General features: G+C 36.5%; 1 protein-coding gene across 2 annotated transcripts in view; it reads left to right on the top strand.

The window, feature by feature from the left end:
• The window catches only part of FHIT (fragile histidine triad diadenosine triphosphatase), a 363,590-nt gene that overhangs the window by 11,753 nt on the left and 330,947 nt on the right, over positions 1-20,890 (top strand). The window lies entirely within an intron of this gene.

Here is a 20,890-nt window from a genome sequence, read left to right as displayed (position 1 = left end):
AAACACATTTCAGGTTCATATTCTTAGGCTCAGTTCTGTTGATGAGGATTGGATCAGAATAGAACCTAGCTCATTTTGCATGTGGTTCACTGTTTTCAAACTCCGAGGAGAAAGTTAAGAAAAAGTATAAAAATACGGTTCATTAAATAAGTTGCTTTTTGGCCAAGAACACACTCAGAGCCCAGGCTTGAAAACATGGTAGCATTTCTGCTGATACAGTTAAATTCAAAAGCATATATGATTTTTAGGTGAGGAGGGAAGGAGGAAAAGAGAATTAGAGTAAGGGAAATAAGAAACAAGATTTTTATTTGTCTTCTGATTTCGGACATTTAAAGTACATGGCATTAATAAAGTACAATGGCATTAATAACAGCAGTGATGATAAATTTGGAAAGAGATGTGAACAAAAAGCAAAGTGAATTTTTCTTAAATATTGAGAGTAATGTAGCTGAGACACAGCACCAGAGTAAAGGAACTTTTGGTATCTTTTGGTGTTTTGAAATGAAGATTTCAAAGTAACAAATTTCTCTTTAAGATTATTAGGAAGTTATCATCCTGTTGGAAGAGTAATGAGGATGGAGTCTGTGCACCAGCATGAAGGAACTCAGAATAAAGTATCCTCTTGGCAGGACAAGAGTGAGACGTAACATTTTTGTTTCCATGTCTGCAAAATGGGATCCTATCTTCTGCAGAAGAAAGTGTGCTAAAAGGAGGAAGGAGGAGATACCCATTAGGAGGTTAGGCCAAAACACTTGGGTAACCTTTCCGAACTGAGGTGCATGTTGCTTTTGAGGGGCATCATTTAACTTTGAAAGTCATGATGGGGAATTACAAATAAAGCAGCTTTATCGACCTACCATTTGATATTCCTGAGAGAGTGCAAAAGGGGACATAAAGTCACTCTGATGCTAACTGTCTATTAGCATCTCATTTAAAATTTGTTGGAATGCCACTTACCTTAGGTACTATTGATTGTATTTCTTTAAGTTTATACACCTTCTGTGAGTTGCTTTCAATATATAACAAAACTGAATTACTTTCAAGTGCATCTGAAAAAAGGTCAATGTTTTGGGATTTTAATTTTGCATAATCATGAGGATTTAAAAGGATACCTTGCCAAGTGCTCCCTCCCTTCTGAATGCTTGGACCCAGGGACCACCATCACATTTGAAACATAGTCCAACACTTTCCTGTTAAAGCCAAATGCTTTGTGTCTCAATGTTTTATTGGAATTTTTGGCAGAAAGGGCTGCCTATGATATTTGCAAAATGAAATTACATGTTTCCTCCCCCCAGATTTGTTTAGCTCCAGGTAGTGCAAATAAAAGACAAAATGAAAGAAAACTTTTTAATATACTTCACTTTGCAGAGCTCCGTTGCGGTGGAGGGAAATTACTTTAGGAGTGAAAACTTTATAAGCACTTTGAAATAAGATCAATATGTTTTTCAAATGAGTTTCCTAAAAAATTGTAGGAAGAGACTGTAGTAACTAAGCTTGCATGGCTTCTGTGCAGTTGCAGAGGAACTGGTTTATTGCAAGAAGGCCTCTCTTGTTTTACTGCAGGCATTTTGAGTGCTTGAAATACACGGAATTGCCACCTTTGCCTAGGTAGCAGTGGACTTTTCAAGAAAAAATAGGCACCTAATTAGCGTCCGGTCATGTGGAAGGATGCTAATGATATATCTCTGCTCAATTAATGTTTCCCTGCTATGACTCCATCAATATTAATAAAATAATTTGTATGTGCTTGTCTATCAGAAATTATCCAAATTTAGCCTAGAGAAAGTTCGTCGCAAAAATATTATGGAGTTGGAGAGTTCTATTTTTATCCTAATCCGAAAGCAGCAGTGTTAATGGAATACTGCTGATTTAGCATAATGCATTGCTGATGTTACTTTAATTCAGAAAGCATCCGCCTTTTCTCTCCTACTCCTAACCAAGTAAAATACAATACGTTTGATAGTGATTATAAGTTGATTATAGATACATATGATATTGAGTAATTTTTGTACGTATGGAGAAACATGCTGCTTCCATGAAGGTGTTAGGGATTAGCTGAAAGAAACTGATAAAAACAGGTGTTTGTAGAAAAGTAAAAACCTTAGAAAAAAGCACTTTAGTATTCTGTTATATAGGAGATTTTTAAACTATACTGGTGTTTTTTTAATGCCTACAGCATCGAGCTTACTATTTATCTTGTCCATGAGTTAGTATCATTCCTTACTCAAGATTTTCCTGATTTTCTTGCAAGTTAAAACTTGGGAGGAAATGCTTTAGTGCAGCAACGTGTTTTACCGGTCATGAACAACATTGGAGTTGGCGCAGACCTTATGCAGACTTTCCAGGCTTAAGAGAGAGAGCAAATTAGATTGCTTTGTTGGAAAGCACATATTTACATCTAATACTTCCTAGAAGATGGTATTAGCTAGTTAAAGAGGATGTGACAGTGTAACTTGATGAGGTAGAAAGAGCAAGATTAGCCTATCCTGAAGACTGACCAACCAGTTCAGATTACAGGCTGCTTGTTAGCTGTCTGATTTACGGTCCATTTGGATGAGGTACATACAGCATAGCCTTAACAACTGTGGCTGTGGTCATATAAGCAGGATACTCCGTCTTGGCTCTGGATATTCTGCCAGGCCTAAATTCCTTTTTTTTTTTTTTTTTTTTTTTGGGGGGGGGGGGGGGAGGTGGGGTTTGAAAGGGTAGTTTCAACAGAATCAAAGCAATATTTGAATTCCAGTGATACAGAGTCTCTCTGCATTAGCTTTAGTTCACTCCTCTAAACTGAAAGTTGGACAAGTAAAGTTTTCTGTACTATCTATGTAAACTCGACTTAACCTCTGAAGATGTCATGTGCAGAAGTAATGAATGCAGTGTGGGGTAACACTGTTATAACATCACTCAAGTCCTTATGTACAAACCTTAAAATTTTGGACTCATTTTTAAATGAAGGGGATGCAAGACGTCAAGATGAGACTGTTTCTGCCCAAGGGAACAATATAGTTAACCTAATATTCTAGTGAGAGGCCAGGTCAGCCTTACCCTTGAAACAAGACCTGATTAATGTGTGCTCACATCAGCATTGTTTTGCACTGAGCCTGTTATGCATTGTGAGTTCTTTATTCTACTTGATGATTTTTTCCCTAACATTTGTTGATATCTGGGAAGCTCAGGATTTATCTGCTATATCTGTATATGATATAGCATTTAGAATGGAGTAAAAACTTGACTGCTAGAACTATCCATTACTTGCATGCACAAGTGAAATGGTTGGTTATAATGCTACTTACATAGCCCTCTTAGTTCAGAATTGGGAGAATTGTATTTGGAATGTATTTGGAAAAGTAATGGATTTTGATCAGGCACAAATGAATAAATTCATAATTTAACCAACCAGTAGAGATGTAAGGGCCATTTTGAGTTTAAGGGTTGAATTGCTTTTGTGCCTATATGCACCAAAAAGTGCTGCTTTTGAGATGTTCCTCTGTTGTTCCCAACAGGGTGGATGCAATTAGGTGAAACAGTGCAGCTTAGAATATTTTATCAGATTCTTCTTGATCTTGAACCATTGCATTGTTGCTACCTGAATGGAGTTACCTGAAGTGCAGGTAATAGGGGATCTTTTTAGAATGAGCTATCAGAGTAAAAATGAAATTGTGTTTTGTCACAACTGAAAAGGTACAGAGAACCCCTTTGTTTGTCTTTTTAAACAGCAGAAGTCAATTCGAGATCATCATTTGATCTGTCAGTGAAATCACCACATGTACTGCCTTCATTATAACTGCCAGATCTATGCACCTGTAGACAGTGTGACTGCATTTTTTTTAAGGCTAATCCCAGCACAGTGTTCTAGTGGTGATGGACCATGCATTTTAGCATATCTTTGAAACTTAAGGCTTGAGAAAGAGTGTTTCTGGAACCTGGAAAAAAAAATGATAGAAGCTCTAACATATATTTCTTTTTCCTTTTAGAAGATTCTTGGGCAGCTTTCCTAGATCATGCCATTAACAATTTTTTGTTAACGACCTCTCATTTAAATATGTCTGAGTAGTTATTGTTGAGTCCCCTGCACTCATTCTGGGCAGATGATGATTAGTATCAGTATCAAAATATCTGCCTTCAACTTTTCGCTATCCAAAGAGGAAGACAAAGCAATATAAGTGTTGCTGCTGATACCGCAGGGCTGAGCGTATTCCCGCTGGTTTTCTTGTGCTGTAGTACGATAATGCAAAAAATCCAACAGATTCGCATAAACTTAATGTTATTCCACATCTTGAATCTAATTTTTGTTCGGTGTCAGCTGAGCTGCTGAACTCTGTGAAGTGTTGGCTGTCAAAACCAGAAAATTCTGAATGTCTGTATAAGAAGGTCCTTTGTGACCTGCTAATTGCATTCCCTGACAGACCTGCTTTCCACAGAATAATAATGAAACAGAAAACTTTCAAAACTAAGTTAATTTGAACATAAAATATATGCAACACAATGATAAAGCTTGAAAAATTGCAATTCACAGTACGTAATTAAATATCATTACCTTTAGTTACTGCAGATTTCTCTTTGTTTTGTCTGTTCAGTAAGGGGAAGCGTAGGTATGCTGCACGTGTTGAAAGCAGCCCTATGTGCCCAATTACTGAAGTTTAGGATTGATTGAGGAGATAATGTTTTGTTTTGTGATATTGTTCTGTGTATCTTGATGTAAAAATGCTAGCCTTAATAAGCCTTGTTAAGGCTTAATTTAAAAGGTGAAAGGTGAAAACAAACAGTTTAAAAATCCATCCCTTTTAAAAAAAAAAAAAAAAAAAAAAAAGGGTGTGTGTGTGTGTATATATATATATATATATATATGTATATATATATATAGATGTATTTGCAGACTCTGGTTCTTTGAGTATATGGAGTATTTGGTGTGCTATTGATAGGTAGATTTCTGCTATTTCTTTATATCTCCTGCCTGTTATGTTTGATAGTTTTTTATAGCTTTTGGTTTTACAGGTTTGGATATTTAGGGAGAGGAGGGCCAGACCATTTAATATCGTTGGATCTAACCATAGTTACAACAGTTTATTATGCTAGTTCCCGGTTGATTTAGAGAATTTCACTTTCATGAGCCTTTATGCCCAAGGGTTTTCACCATTGTGCAGTATTCTGTAATAGGGTTAGATAGTGCATTTGGCTTTGGAAGGAAAAAATAATTGATTGGGTTTGACTGGGCAAGTGATAGTGTACCCTGGTTCACTTGAGAATATAAAAATAGACATTCAAAAGAAGTGTCAAATAGCCTGAAAATACCATTTATTGAAGCAGTAAGGAATAACTCCAAAACTGGGAGGATGTTACTGGAGGGAAGTGGAGATTAGGTGATGCCTTTTGGTCACTATTCGAGGTCTAGAGCAGTTAAAGAACAAGCAAAATCCGAAAGAAAGGGATATGTTCATTTTCCTACCTCTTCAGAAAGAAAAAAAATAAGGTAACTTAGTGAAAGAAAGATAGCTATAATGCTCTTTGCCATTAAGATTTTCTAGGCATGATGGCAATTATTTACCAGTGAATATCTCTGTATTCTCCAAAATTACATTGATTAGGTTCTTTCAGCTGTGTTCTGTAAATTAGAGGTGCCAATACACATGTTGTTCTACAAGCAAGGTTAAGGCAGTATTGAAAAGTTAAAGTTTTTTTTCCTCAGATCCTGTTCAACAAAGTTCTTGACAATCATTTCTGAATTAACAATTCAGATGAAACTTTTTTTTTAAGAATAATAAGCATTAATGACTTTCGAACTGGCCTTTCAAATACGATTTTAACTATAAAGTCATCAGAGATTTGGTTAGTGAATGTACTGCAGCAGGTGTATAGTGCAAAACAGTCCTTTTTTTTTTTCCCTCTTCTAGGGTTTGGTTGCTTTTTTTAGTCTCAATTTTAATGCTTGGTTAAGTTCATTTGGGAAGTGATTGCTCAAAATCACATTGCCCATCCATGCCTCGACCTAGATGCAGAATCAAGGAGCTCACCTACCCTCTGCTGTAACTTAAAGAACTTAAGTCTTTCCCACACATAGAATAATGTAATGTATTACAGGGATCTTGATTGAAAAACTGGCTTTGATCTACTAATATTAGATGGAAAAACTGGGTTAGAACTTGTCCAATTTTTAACCAAGAGGAAAGTGGCATTTTAATAGGTCTTATTAAAACTGACAAACCATGTTAACAAAGGTTGTTCTTACTTGTGTTCTTTTGTGGATTTTAGGTATGTTTTTGAGGTACTAATTTTTCCATTCCTCTTCCTATTGTGTATGTCTCAGATTGTCGTTGAGAGGAGATACTAGGTGCAATCACAAAGGCTGTGATTTCTTAAAAAGTCCTTTTAAATCAATACACAGCTTCTGATGGACACTTAATGACTGTCTCAGAGCTGCTTTTTGTTTTTGAAAGCTGCTTTTCTTTTGAAAGAATGGAAAATGATTTTGATAAAAACCAAATGCTGGGTTCATGCAAGACAAGTGATATAGATTACTTGTCAGAGTAGTTAGATAACTAAATATTTACAATGATAACTGGGCATGATCTCAATGGGTTCATCTCAATGATCTCGATATTAAGTGCTAATCAAATAGCACTATTTACAGCCACAATTAAATGTTTTTTTCCTGTTCTTACAATAAGTTTGATCAGCACAGTAGGTTTTGAGTTGTTGTGTTTAATATCTACTTTAATTCATTGCTTTCAAACTTGAAGGAGAACAAAATGTTGCTGACAACAAAATTTCCCTTCCTTTTTTTTTTCTGCCTGTTTATCACCCAAGTATCATGTTTTTATTTTGCATGCACATACCACCAGACACCAGACAATAGCCAGTTTCCTGTATGGATTACAGCTCTGTATTTTGAACACACTAGGGTTACTAACAAGTAACCCTTAGTTACACAGTAGAAAATACAATGAACTTAGACTGTGCAGAGTGCTGTGCTCGAGGTGCCTCGAGTGAACTTGTCTTTGCATCAGGATTTCGTGTAGCTGAAAAGCTTTTGTTTGAAGCCTCAGTATATTTCATTGTCACCATTGAATATTCAAAATTATAATCCTTCTTTTAAATGGAGATGCAACTCATAGACTCTAAAATCTAAATGATATGTGCTAGTTTCATTTGGAAGTATAATTGAGGTGTATAATGTCATTTAACTGTTTAATGAACTCTGCATAATGTAATGGAATACAAATATTTGACCTTCCTGACAGTGACTGATGGATTGAAGTTGCATAGCATGATATCATTAGAATGTCAAATAACATCATTATTCATGATTATCAGGAATTATTCAGGTGAAATGGCAAATGTAATGGAAAGCTATTATTTGTGTGTGGGCTGAAGATTGACTTTCTTTGTCCGTGAATCTCTTGATACAGGGGGAAGATACTCAGATTTATTGAGCTACAAAGAATTAATGCTATAGGTTAAACAAATGTCAATAATACCAGACAAGTATTTTCAGTAGGTCAGGGCATGTATTAAATGTGTAAGAGTAACTACCAGTGATAATGTTGCAACTTCTGTTCTTAGTTCGGGTGCATATATGTAGAAAACTTCATTAAGTTACAGGTTTGGGTTCTATTCTTAGTTTGGGTACATATATGTAGAAAACTTCATTAAGTTACAGGTGCCTCCATCGTAATATATCAATAATCACTCTTTTCTCAGCGATGCTTTTGTGAAGTTGAGAAAAACTCACGCCATGTTCAGCAGTAATTTCACCCTCTATTATCAGAAGCCTAAATCCAGAGTGAAGACCTTTGTTCCAGAAGTTAAACCAAAACTATAACTTGATATATTTCCTTCACTTAAATCAACAGAATGTTTATGGCCCAGATGAAGACTAGCTGACATGTATATTCAGACGGTTGGGCAGTCCAGATGCTTAAAGCTGAGTCACTGTTTGTGCAGTTCATTGAATTGTGGGCTGTAGAAATAAATAAGTAACATGTAATGTTTTGGCAAGCTAAGGTCTTGCACCTGAGAAGTAAATGAGATGTGAAAATTAATTCTGTTTATTGAGACAAAAAAAAAAGTGTAATAGTGCTTTATAACATGGTTTCTGCTGGGTCTGAATCATGCCTGAAGAGGATCCTGGATCCCTGACCTGCAAATACAAGCTGCGTTCCTCTCATGAGTTCTGTTTTCTAAGTCAGGTATCGGTTTGCAAAGTAAATTTGGAAGTAAAGAATTAAATAGGATTTTTTTTTGTCAAAATCAGTAAGTATTTATCATTGGTTCACAAATGATACGGGTATTTTTAATGCTGTTTTGCAAGCATGCACCTCCTCCTCCTCATCTCCCCATTTGGCTACTTCCCTACAGTTTGAGATTTGCATGAACATAGTTCGTAGTGTAATGACCTCAGACCCTGCTCAATTTTGACAAGGTTTGGTGGAAGGGTAGAATGTACATGAAACAGATAGGCAGGAGGAGGGGTATTAATAGTGACCAAATCAACATGAAGATTTTACAGGATAGTTTTTTTTTATTAGGCATCAGAGAGACCACAGAAAATAGACTTCGAGGCATAAATCCATAGGGGACCAGGCTTTGTTACTCTCACAGTTCATACAGCTATTTGTTTATAGTTTCATTATGTAAATGAAGAAAATATTGCTATTTAGGAGTAGTACTTTCCCCAGAGTCTTTAAAAAACATTAATAATACGTTTAGAGTATTGTTATCACACTGTAACTTTATCTATATGAGAATATAATTCATATACACATAAAGTAGTATTGTTGTTTATTAGGCAAATGTTTTTTGGTTTGGCTGTAATAGTACAAATGTCCTCTTGTAATTTAATTTAGCTGACTCCATTCTCAGGTTAGTTTGTTGCTTTAGTCCAGTAACTTGTGCATATGTTATCTTGCTAGATGAGATGGGGAAAATTAAAATGGATTGGAGTGAATTTTAATGAATTGTAATTACCTGTCTTCATAACATACATTGAAGTAGAAATAGCTTTTTGTGCCGTTTGAGTTATAACAGCAGATCTAAAGGCTATAAGAGTGCAAAGATTTACTTTTGGCTCCAACTGAATGATAAGAGGAGCTGAGTGATGATATGGAAAGCAAGTATGTGATCTAGTTTTAGTCTTTCACCCTTTAAATAGCAAACAGTGACTAAGATATTCCATATAAGTAAACAGGCCCAAGCATCTACTTGGTGTCTTTTATTTCTTTTTGGTTCCTAACTTCTTTTCCTTTGGTTATGCATGCATTAGATGGACAAAGCAAACAGACGACAGCAACAACAAAATAGCTTGAATCCTGTCATTGCTTGCTTGCCTCAAAAATAGTAGAATGGAAATGGCATCTTCTCACTTTTGTGGATATTGCTATCGTCAAACCGTGTATTCTGTGTGCTTCATTGAATGTACAGTTCTATTCCTGATGTTTAGGAAGTCAGTAACAACATAAAGAAAGAATTAGTAGCTACCTCGAATGTCTCCATGCAAATGTAAAGGCTGTCTTCTCTGGAACAAGCTGATGGCTATAAAATGAAATACCTTTAAATACATGGTTAAAGATGATTAAAATATCATACAGAACCAAAGCACTTCAGCTGTAGATATTCATTAAATTGACCATTAATAACTTGTGATATAAAGCAATATTACTGTATTCATAAATTTTATATGCAGATTTTACTAAGCTGACATGTTATATAAATTGATTCCCTGACATCTTCTGGTTGTGGATGTATAGATAATAGTGTCTTGCATGAGTTTTCTATAATCTAGGAATTCTGATTGACTGGTTCTAGGTCGAAATTACATTTTGGTTCAACCAGTCAGCAATCAAAAAATATAATTATAATGTTATGTTTGGAATGGCCATAATGCTATGTCAGGGTTTCTGTTGTACATGCCTTTTTCCCAAGGCTTACAACTTGTACTTAAAACATGCCTGAACCTGGCAATTACTGATACAATGTTTTTAGCCTGTTAATTAATACTTCTTCCCTTTACTATTTCCTTTTCTCATTGAAATTTAGCATTCTATTCTGTATGTTAAATTTATTCGTTAGAACATTAACACATCAGCTGTTTTTTTTAGGGAAGTGTAACACTAAAACTTCGGCATTTTAGAGCTTCTTTCTGCTGTATATTATCTATTTGACAATATGCTGTAGGGAAGTGAATGAGGAAGAAAAAGTCAGATTTGGAAGGGATTCCTTACTTAGAAATAATTTCAGTAGGCTTACAACATTCGAATATACCTATAGATAGCAAACTTGAGAAATCTTGTCTTTACAGTTGTTACTGGGGTAATCTGAATGAGAGTGGTGAAGCAGGAAAAAAGAGTAGGTAACTTCTCTGGTTTGTGTCTGCAGCTGGCTTACCTTTGCAAAAGGATAGGCCTATAAGCGAACTGTGGCTGCATGCAGGCTATTACTACAGTCCTTCTGTCATAATATTAAATGTGTTTTCAAAAAGCTAGTGATTCCACATATTTATTGCAAATCCTATTTATCTGGAGAGCTGGAGTGTAACAAAGGATGGATAAGGAAGCATCCAAAAATGTGTGTTCTGTGACAGCCTATTAACCACGTTGTTGCCTGATGTATTTTGCTTTTGGCTGATTTTTGATATAATATGAAGAGAAATTATAAGATACTAATTACCTATTAACAGAAAAACCTTTCTTCCAATTTCTCACCCAAGTGAGTTATTTAGACTTTTAATTAGTGTATGCTTTGAAGTATATTTTACAGGGATGTATCTGTGTCAATCCAGAAGGTGAAATTTCATATTTCTTTTATGAATATGCATTAAGCAGTTTAGTGGATGGTATAAGTAATTGTGAAATCTTTAACCACAATATAGTTCATGCTGGTGGTTCTAAGAAACTTTGGGGAAGAATTGAGAAAGAGACTTTTGGGAAACAGCAATGGTATGTTTTAGATCTGATGTAGTTAAAAGTAAGATCATGCTTCACACATTGGAGTGAAAAGCTGAGAAAACAGTAAGGGCTCTGTTCATTAAAGAGTCGCATGCTGTTGCCCATGCTTGACCTTTCCACAAGAGAAATATGAATTAAAAGCTGAAAATAGGACTACCATGCCCACTTGTTTTTCCTGCATGTTGTTAAAACGCCTGTGTCACCAGGCTGCTTCCAACAAAATGAGCCTTACTTTTGGTTAGTACAGCTGTCCAAAGAAGTGGGTAAGCTCCAGGCTTTAATTATTGACTCTTTCTGAAAATAAACAGAGAAGCCATTTCTATTAGCCATGACTTTATTGCCCTGGGTAGTAACAGGATTTCCTACAAATTTTGTAATTAGACTGGAAACATTATGTTCCAAAAGCCATAGATCTGAAAAGGGTCTTATACCACTTAGTGGATCAGACAGGCATTTGTTAAAATGCAGTACCAAGCAGTTGCAGTGCTTAGGAGCACGAAGAAATAAGCTGAAACTTGTGCTACCTGAACAGAGAACAGAAATGCATGAAAGAAAATTGTACCCATTTCATGGGCATGATAGTGTATTTTACCTCCTTCTGGCAGATATGCAAAAATTCCATTTTTCATGCCTCTCCTGTTCTGGATTTTTTCAGTAATGCCGTTGATAGTAGTGTGTTCCACCTGCCATGGGTTTCTTTATAAAGTACTTCTGAAATAGTTTTCAGTCGAATTTTTCAATTTAACTAGTTTTGTTTTCAAAAGAAGCCGAGAGTTGTGAACAATACAGAGCAGTTCTGTGCGCCCAAGTGCACACACACCTCTTATTGCATTAGGAGTTACAGCTATGCAGGGTAGGCAGGCCACATGTGAGACTTCTTGCTTGTTTGTGCTTATAGGAGCTTATCAAATAGGGCATATCTTTAGAGTCAGTATAGAATGCTGTTAACTCAATTTAGGAAGAGGTCTTAGAGGAGAGTAGAAATACTATATTATAAAAAGTTCTAGTCTTAAAAAAACAAAAACTTGATATCAGAACAAGGCCCACATTTTGAGATGTCCCACAACATAAAGTTAGCGGAAATTTAAGTCAATTTAAATAGAGATAATGGAAATAGGATATTTGGATCATATAGAAGATACAGTTTCAGGAGTTGAAAAGTAATTCCTGTTGATGAATTTCACCTTTCATATTAATGATGTTCAATGTTATAAGGTTTTAATTTCTAAAATAAAGTGAACTGCCACGATAAAGTCAGATTTTTTCAAGCCTATCATAAAAATTCATTTAATTTTTCACCTGTAGAAAACATATTTCAAACCAACATTTTCCTCCAAAGTATTTCCATTCCAATTGGTCTCTCTCTCTTTTTTTTTTTTTTTTTTCCCCAAGGTGAAGCAGCAAAATGAAATTGCCCAAGTCTTTTTAGAGATAGCAGAGTGCTAGAAACATAGTAAGGAAATCCTAGTCCCTGTTGAAAGGCATTTTTCAGTGTGTTTGTGTGCAGTTTTTTTTGTCTATAAGTGTCCTTCTAAAAAAAGCTCTAAATTATTTTAAATGTAGATAATTGATAGAGGAGCAACTTTGTAAGGTCCAAGACAGCGCTTAGTGATTTAGACTTTTGCAAGTAATAGTTAACTGTGTGCCTCTACCTAAAATTGGAGCAAGATATGAGGGGAGACTTCTTAGCAGTTTTAAAGGTGGTGATTTTTAATTTTTATTTCAGTTTAACATTTCTTGCATTAGCAATAGAAGCTGATCACAGTATGACCCTAACTTTGAGAAGATCAGTGTTTGCTTAGTGTATGCACCCCAACTAGTGGCTGGAGTTATCCCCCAGTGGTCTTGTTGAAGGAGATGGACTAGGCTCTTGGTTATACATCAATAATTCATAGTGCTAAGATGCTTACAGAAATTAAAAAACATCTGTAACGCTGACTTCACTTGCATAATTTGGCTGTGCAGGCTCTCTCTCCAAGATCTTTAGCCTAAAATAGACCAACCTCCTTATCTGCTTGCTTTGCTCAGTGCCCAATTTCCTGACACCCAAGTACACACCGGCGAGCGCTCCCAGACTCATTGCCATGGCAACCCTGAAGTCAGGTCTCCGCCGACTTTACGCTGCTTTTCTGTCCAGCTCTTTCACGGTGGTATCGCTGATAATAACGTGAGAAGTAAGGATGTTTGTCGGGCAATTTGTATGTCACTCAGTGACCCTGTAAAAGACTCTTCTGGAGTCTGCGTGATTTGTATAATGTTTGATTTTAAATTAAAAGTACATTATTTAATGAGTTTATATTTTTTTTAATGGGGTGCATGTGAGAAACTAGTGGAGGCCATTTGAATTCATATTCTAGCAAACAGAAACTTAGTTAGAAGTCAGAGTGCTTAAGGTCAAAATTGAAAACATGAAGAGAAATGAAACCCTCCCATTCAGACTCATGAAACAAGTAAATCACAAATTTTGGGGAACCTACATGCTATGCTTCCTGCATTTTTCATCTCTCTGTCAGACACTGCCTCACCTTGCAAAGATTAAGATGTTCATTGTTTATAATATGGGCATTTCCAAAGCATGTGCTTTTTTGTGTATTGTTGAAAAAGTAGGAGACTGGAGCTTTGTTTCATACTGTAACTTGAAGAGGATGTTTGAATTCTGTATTTCTTACAAAGAGCTGGTAGGAAGATGAACTAGCTTTGAAAATACAGATATTGCCAAGCGTGCAACTGGACATCTCTAAACAATGTGCTCACTCAGAGGATTCTAGGACAGGGATTTTAAAAACAGAAAATTTGCCCTAGGAGTATTTCTTGATTTTTTTTTTATTTTTATTTCTATTTATTTATTTATTTAGTAAGAGCTTGCTACTTTTCAGGTGTTAAAAATGTGAGGTGGACTAAGAGGTATGTGCTTGTTTCAAACTAAAACATGTTCGTAGTCATCTGCTGTCAGTCATATGGTGTGAAAACGGAAAATACAAGTAACTCTTAAAAGTGTTCTGCATACAGATGCAGGAAAAAAGGCTGTAGCTTAATGAGCCATGGTTTGGAGTTGAGAGCTTTTTCCTCACGCTATATTTCTCCTTTCATAACTTTCCCCAAGCTCCTGGTTCCTGTAACAGAGTAAACTTGTGCCAGCAAACCTGACACCGGTGCAAAGTCCCACTAGAGCAGGCTATCTGGGGTTTGAAACACTCAGTATGTGCCCCTGTCCCAAAGAACCGCTTGTTGTAGCGGCTTCAGTAAAAGGATTTAGATTATGCTACTTTGATTGTAACTGGACAAGAAATGTAGCGCTCAGACTGTTCTGGGTAGGTGTTTTAGCAGGTGCCAAACCCCTGAAGGGCCTGCGGTGGAGCACTGCGTGAGGAGGGAGGGCAGCTTCGTGGGGCTGGGATGCTGCAGCTCGCGTCCTCTTTCCTGTGTCGCTGAATGGTAATCTAGGAGTGTATGGATTATGGAAGGTTCCAAATAGCACAGGCAAGGCACATTTCTCAAGGGGCATGTTAGACTGAGAAATTACGAACATTACGAAAGAGGCTCAAGTGTTTCATTCCCTGTCATGTGCCAGAATAGTGCCTGCCGTAAGAGTTACTTTTGATATATTGAATTGATATTAAAAAGTCTTAAGACTAATCCTTTCATTTATGTTGAACTTTGAGTAGAAATAGTGAATTTTAATTTAAATCTACCACTTTAAAGAAGAAACACAGCTAATGAGCAAAACACAAGTCCCATTTTTACCAATCAAATGAATGTATACCTTCAAAATTTGCAATTGTTTCCTTTTAACAAACCATATTGTTGTTGCAAATTAGAAATTTGTATGAATTGTTTGACTGATAATCATTTTTGCTTGATGTGTTTGCTTGTGCTTGCAGAGACACCTGCATGAAAATGTTTGAAGGTATATTACCTTTGGTATCCTTTCCTGCTCCCTTTTATTTTGCTCATTCAGTGTGTTCTTCAGAGGTGGGCCCTTTGATACTCCTTAGGGCTGTTTGCCAAGTTACAGACTGAAAAACTTAACTTTTGTGGGACTTTGAATATGGGCCTAATAAAATACCTGAAATAGAAATCTGCTGACTGGAAAAATCAGGATCTAGAATAATACCAGCAAAAATCCTAGGCAAACCTTAGGAATGATGTTGGATGGTATTCTCAACTGGCCATCCACAGGTGCTTATGCAGTTGCCTAGAAATCGTATTTTTCATTTTATGTTGGTATTTCCTGGTGAGAACAGACTAACACTAATAAACATTGGTATTTATTCAAAGAAAGCTTGTTCTGTTCTTGAACGGAAAATATTCTAAGTACAAAGAAAATATTTCAGATTTAAAATCTTGTTATCAAAAATATAACTCTGAAAATGCAGATGCTTTTTTCTTTCCAACTGTCTTTTGGCATACCACTTTTAGAAATGCTTCTAACCAATTTTTCTGATCCAGGTCATAAAGGGAAGGTTTTTACCTCTCTCCTTTGCTGACAGACTTCTCCAACTATTTTGCTAGGTCAAATTTCTGTTTAAAACTTTGTGCGTTTTCTTTTTAACATTTGTGTCGAGAAACATCTGTCTTCATGTGGTCATTGGATCTTTTCTTAAAGGATTACAAGAACACTTTCCCTGTGTGCTTCTGTAAATATCTCTTTCTAAGAAAAAATAATCCTATTTTTTGTCCTTCTAAGCTGTGGAGGAAAGGAAGAAATTTCTTCTCCTATGCGGTAGCTATCTTCTCCCTTACCTTTCCTTAAGCCTATCAGTGGAAAAGAAATGTATTTTCTAGTCAGTGGAAGAGCATCTGCATTCAGAAGAGCACAAATTCAGAAATCAGAATCTCAAAGACGTTTCCAGCTTTCCCGAACAAGTTATGCTGCTCGGAGTGTGTCTCTGAGCTTTCCAGCTGGAGGAGCACGTTTGAGCATTATTAAACTGTATTCTGCTAAATCTGTTGTTGCCTCCCAGCAGAGAGGAGAGGCTTTGTGGTGTATTTGTCCAACATTGCTGTGTGGACTTCCAGCAGGTTGTTACATGGCTTTGATGAATAGGCTACAGATAGGAAAAATCACCGTAACATCTGGGAAAGCAAGAATACAGGCAGAGCTGTTTTCTGGAAGAAGGTGGCCACCTAGAGTTAATGACAGATGGTGAATAAGCAAACTTGTCATGTGATTTGATCAACTAATTATGGGTTTGGACTGCACAGAGCAGTCATACCAAGCCAGCAGAAACCTGCATTTGATGCTGATTTGAGACTACCTGCCGTATTGACTCAACGTAATCTCGATGCGTAACGTCTTCCAGCTCAGCAGCTACTGCACGGAGAATGTTGGTTGGATTTATACACTTTACTGAGATTTTTACACTTTACCAAATGAATGCCACAAGGAAGTCAATGGGGTTGCTTCATATGAATTGATAAATCGTAGTCTTGATGGTTTCAAGGTATACTGCCCTTGTAAGAACAATGTTATTAACAGTAAGACATTTCTTACTCTTGGGGGAAGTAATTTTGAATATAGAAAAGATTTCCAAGTGCAGGATGTACCGTCTTGAACGTTTGCATAGTATGTTGTGCTTTATGTATTTAAAATTTAAGGATTAAAGGCACCACTAAAGTATAACAAAGATTTTTTCAGAAAAGTTCTGATAGAGGATTTAATAAGTATTTTTAAAGTTCCCAAGAGAGTTTAACATTTGGGAAATTAAGAGCTAAGGGACCTTGTTTCTAGAATTTTTAATTCTAAAAAGCAGTCTGCTTTTACACGGCATTTCTTTTACTTGGCATATTCATGGTAACAAAGTTGACCTCATCCTGATTTATCTACTTTTCTTAAAACTCGGTTAACAGTCTTGCTTTTTCTTCTTTTGTTTTCCTTTTTTAGAATGTGCACATTATTATTAGCGTTATTAATGATACTTGATCTACATAAGATAATATGATGGAAAAAACAAAGCACTTTTCTCTTGTATGCTCTTATATTAAATGAAGCAGATGATAGATGTTACCTCTTCCTTTATAAAGTGAATGTTTATTCAGAGCAGTTGATTTTGCTGCAATTTGTGGGATATGATAATTGCTACAATTTAACATTAAAAACCAATTCCTATTCGTTTGAACATTAATATCTTTGAGGGTTTTGGCATTCTATGAATCCAAAATATACAAGGGTTTAAAAAGAAATTAAAAACAGATTCGAAAGAGTGTATGAAATATGCAGGTCCTCTGTGTGAAATGAGTATCATGGAGAGTTTAGTCAGCAGGGAAGAATTAAACACACTGGAAAATTATCAGTTGGAATAAAAACGTCCACATGCTGAACTTCAGATGAGGGGGAAGTGTGTATACATGTACAGACATGATTTTAGAAATAAAATGCTTACAAGGAAAAAGCTTCTATTATAGTTTTGTAAAAAAGCTTGGAAATTCTAATGAATGAACTCTTTAGTATGCTACTAATATTGTCTCATTGAAATTGAGAATAAAAGATGATATGAAAAGAATATTCCCAAAGGGATGTTCCTGGACTAGAAAGGAACATGCAGTCAGCAGTAGTGCTGACCTTTAATCTTTGTATTTTGAAGAATCTGTTTGCTAAAATGTCACTTCGTTGTGGTATCATTGAGACCTCTTGTAGCTATGTTCTGCAAGCAGATTTGGCTTGGTAGCAGCTCTGATACTGGCTTGGTAGATACTCTGACAGATACTTTGCAGCACTAGAGTTTCTGCAGCTTTTCCCCGAGGAAGCTGCTGTGTCCTGAGGGGCCTTGCTGGGGACAGGAGGAGGACCCGCTGGTCGCTCTCGATCTGCTGACAACAGCAGGGAAAAGTGCGTCCTGGTCTAGCTAGTTTCTAAGTTTTAGCAAGCTGTGACTTGTGCTTGGGACACATGCATGTTACTAGCTCCTCATTGCATTCTTCCTGAAAAACTCTGTTTTTATGCTGCGACTTGTCCATTCCTCTCTCTGGTAGTAGTTTGCCACCGAATCTTCTGCAGGATGGCCAGTCACCAGCTTGCCAAGCAATGTGGCAGGGGCTGAACTCCATGCCACAGGCTGGTGACAACTGTGTATTGCATTTTGTCATCAAAACAGTCATGTGATGTGACTTTGATATATGAGTTTTTATTATAGCTACTTTTACACAGTCCATATTAATATCTAACAAATGTAACTGGCATTAAGCAATGGGATATTTATTATCTTTGGCAGTATTACTTCTTAGGAACTGCTTTTACCATGGGCTAGGTCCACAGATGTTCTAGATTCTATGCGTGCATTTAATCATTATTAAATAAAGTCAACCCCACAACCAGATAAGGGTTTAAAACAATAAACTATGATCAGACAAGAGTCAAAGTTTATATATCAGGGTCCTCTTGCTAAAGCACTTCTCTGGCTGATACTGCAGTAGTTCACTGAGCAGATTCAAGTATGAAAAATCAGTGATCTAAATTTATTACCCATTTGTTGATTGCCATTAACTGCAAATTTCCCAGAGTATTATCTCATTCCCATCTGTCTATTTGCCAGCATATTGAAATATCAATTGTGTCAAACTTTAATTTTCTGATAGTCTTAAGCAGGAGTGCAGGACACAAGTACCGCTCATCTTTTCTGTGAAAAGAAAGTTCTTATGGGTGATAACAGAATCTGAAAATGTTTTCTGGGCTAATAAGTGTTAAAAATGTAATCAGGGCTGAACTGATACAGAAAGCATCATGAAAATATACCCTGCAGCCTAATAGTAGCATGGCATCCCAACAGGTTAATGAACTGGGCACCTAGATACTTTGGTGATGTGATTTTAGGTTTTGCAGGTAGCTGAAGCATCCTTTGCTATAAAACTGAGGGAAAAGGTCTTGGGAAAAACCAATCTTGTGAAGAGGGGAAGTGTATTTGCTAGGCAATGGAGAGGCTTCCTACAGAGAGGCAGCATCTGGTCGGTGTCATACTTGTGAGGAATCTTCTAGGAAGCGGTGTCGCTGCAAAGCAGTGGCAAAGGGACTTGCCTTGGTATCAAACTTGCTTTCCAGACTTGGATTAAAGCCTTGCCCTCCAAACTGAGGAAAGAAAGGACAGCTGGCTAGATTTAAAGCTTGGTTAATGCAGAAGCTCAGAAGGAAGATTTCTTCCAACAGGATGCGTCCAGTGGCTGTTGCTGGATGTAAGGTATTTCCTGGAGCACAGGACGGGTTTTAAGGACAAATTTTTGTTCCTCTTTTGTCTGTTATGTCACGTGTCTGTCATACTGTATTTCCTAAACAATAACTACTGGTCCTTCTATCCTCTGTCACTCTGTGCTAGTAAGATTACATATGTTCAACTGGTTCAATCATTTAAAAGTTACATTTTCTTGTACTTCACTATCTCTAAAAGTGAATCAACATCTTACTCTGTAGTTGATACTGATTTGTATTATAAAACCAACAATGCAAGGGAAAAATCAGGGCCCTAAAGAAGCACAGACAAAATCCATTTTTGAGAAATGAAACTTTCCACAAAGAACTGTACAGATCTTGCAACTAATAAAATCCTGTTGCCCTAGATATGTATCCAAATTCAATAGTTTATTGGATTATATGAATTCACTGAATGGTTTAGTTCTCTGTGTTCTTACAGTGCCTGCCATAAAGACAGTATTACAAATGAAAAGCAGAGGTGGCAAAGTGTTGCTGTATTTTCTCATTTCTGTCTGTTGTGAACCAAAGATTGTTTTGGTTGAGAACCAATTAATTTTTCCTTTGCAGTTGTGCTTGTTATTTTTAGTAAGAGTTAGAGGGTTCCAGCTGAATGGAAAGGTTTTTTTTTTCTCGTAGGGCACAACTGTTCTTTAGAAAATCAACCAGGTTTTCTTTCACTTTGTCGTTGTTAAAATTGAGAACAAATTGCAGAGCCAGAAGCTTTATCTAGTAGGTTTCCTGCTTTCTCTCTCACTTTGAAGAAAAGACGAGCTATAAAGTACAAAAATTAAGTCCAGGAGATGTTTTTCTTGCTCCTGCTCATATATGAAATAATACCTTCCCTAAGAGAAGTCTGTGACCAAGTATAAGTCATGCTGCAGGGTGCGAATGAGTGGTGGTGTTAAGAGGTGAGCTGCAACCCAGGTTTCTTGTTGCCTCTTACTTTTTTCATGCTCATTCCTGGTGGATTCCTGCACAGATATTGAGCTCACAAGCCATTGGTAAATAAACCACATAGCACTCGCTGTGGTTTTTGAAATTGGAAAACATAAAAGCAAACTAAAGAGCACAAGTTTAATGTGTTCTGCTCTTTACTTAGAATGCATTTCTGTAGTGCTATATAAATGTTTGAAAAATAACAAGTATGAACCATGAACTGGTGGCTTTTGCTTTTGAGACGGTTCAATTTCTAGAAAGTTGAAAGGGACTAATCTGCATTATTAGCTAAACCTTGTGTTCTCTGCTATCTGCTATTGAAAACTCACAAGGTTTTGAAATGTGCTGTCTGATTTGAGGAATGGAAATCTGATCTTTTACATTGTTTTCATTAGTTGCTTTAGATATGAACTTACATCTAGAAGAAGGAAAACAAAATATTTTAACTGAAGTAATGTAGTATCAAAATACACAGGACTTTCTTCTTACCCTGTGTGTTTTGTGGAAAATGTTTCTCACTTTTGTATTGGGACATCATTGCACATCAGCATTTAATAGCTTGAACGTTAATACCCAGCGGGCCTGTGAATCGCCTGCAGAGGGAGAAGGTAGCAAGGTGTAGTTTTGGTTAACTTTAGAGTATAACACAGGGTTGTCAAAGTTCTGTTAGTTTACTAGAGAGGTAACTTTTTTAGAGATTTTTGTTCACCTTCTGTTGTCATCTAACTGTTTGCTAGGTAGTTCCTAGGGTGCATTGCCAATGAAAGCCCAGCTGCTGCATTACAGCAGAGAAGCAAAGCATCTGAAAAAGAGATGGTCTCCTTGTTAAGCT

The sequence above is a fragment of the Tinamus guttatus genome, unplaced genomic scaffold, assembly GCF_059628265.1.
Source record: "Tinamus guttatus ecotype Peru unplaced genomic scaffold, ASM5962826v1 Tinamus_guttatus_pri_ptg000307l, whole genome shotgun sequence".
NCBI classification, from domain to species: domain Eukaryota; kingdom Metazoa; phylum Chordata; class Aves; order Tinamiformes; family Tinamidae; genus Tinamus; species Tinamus guttatus.
This window is presented reverse-complemented; position numbering and strand designations above follow the sequence as displayed.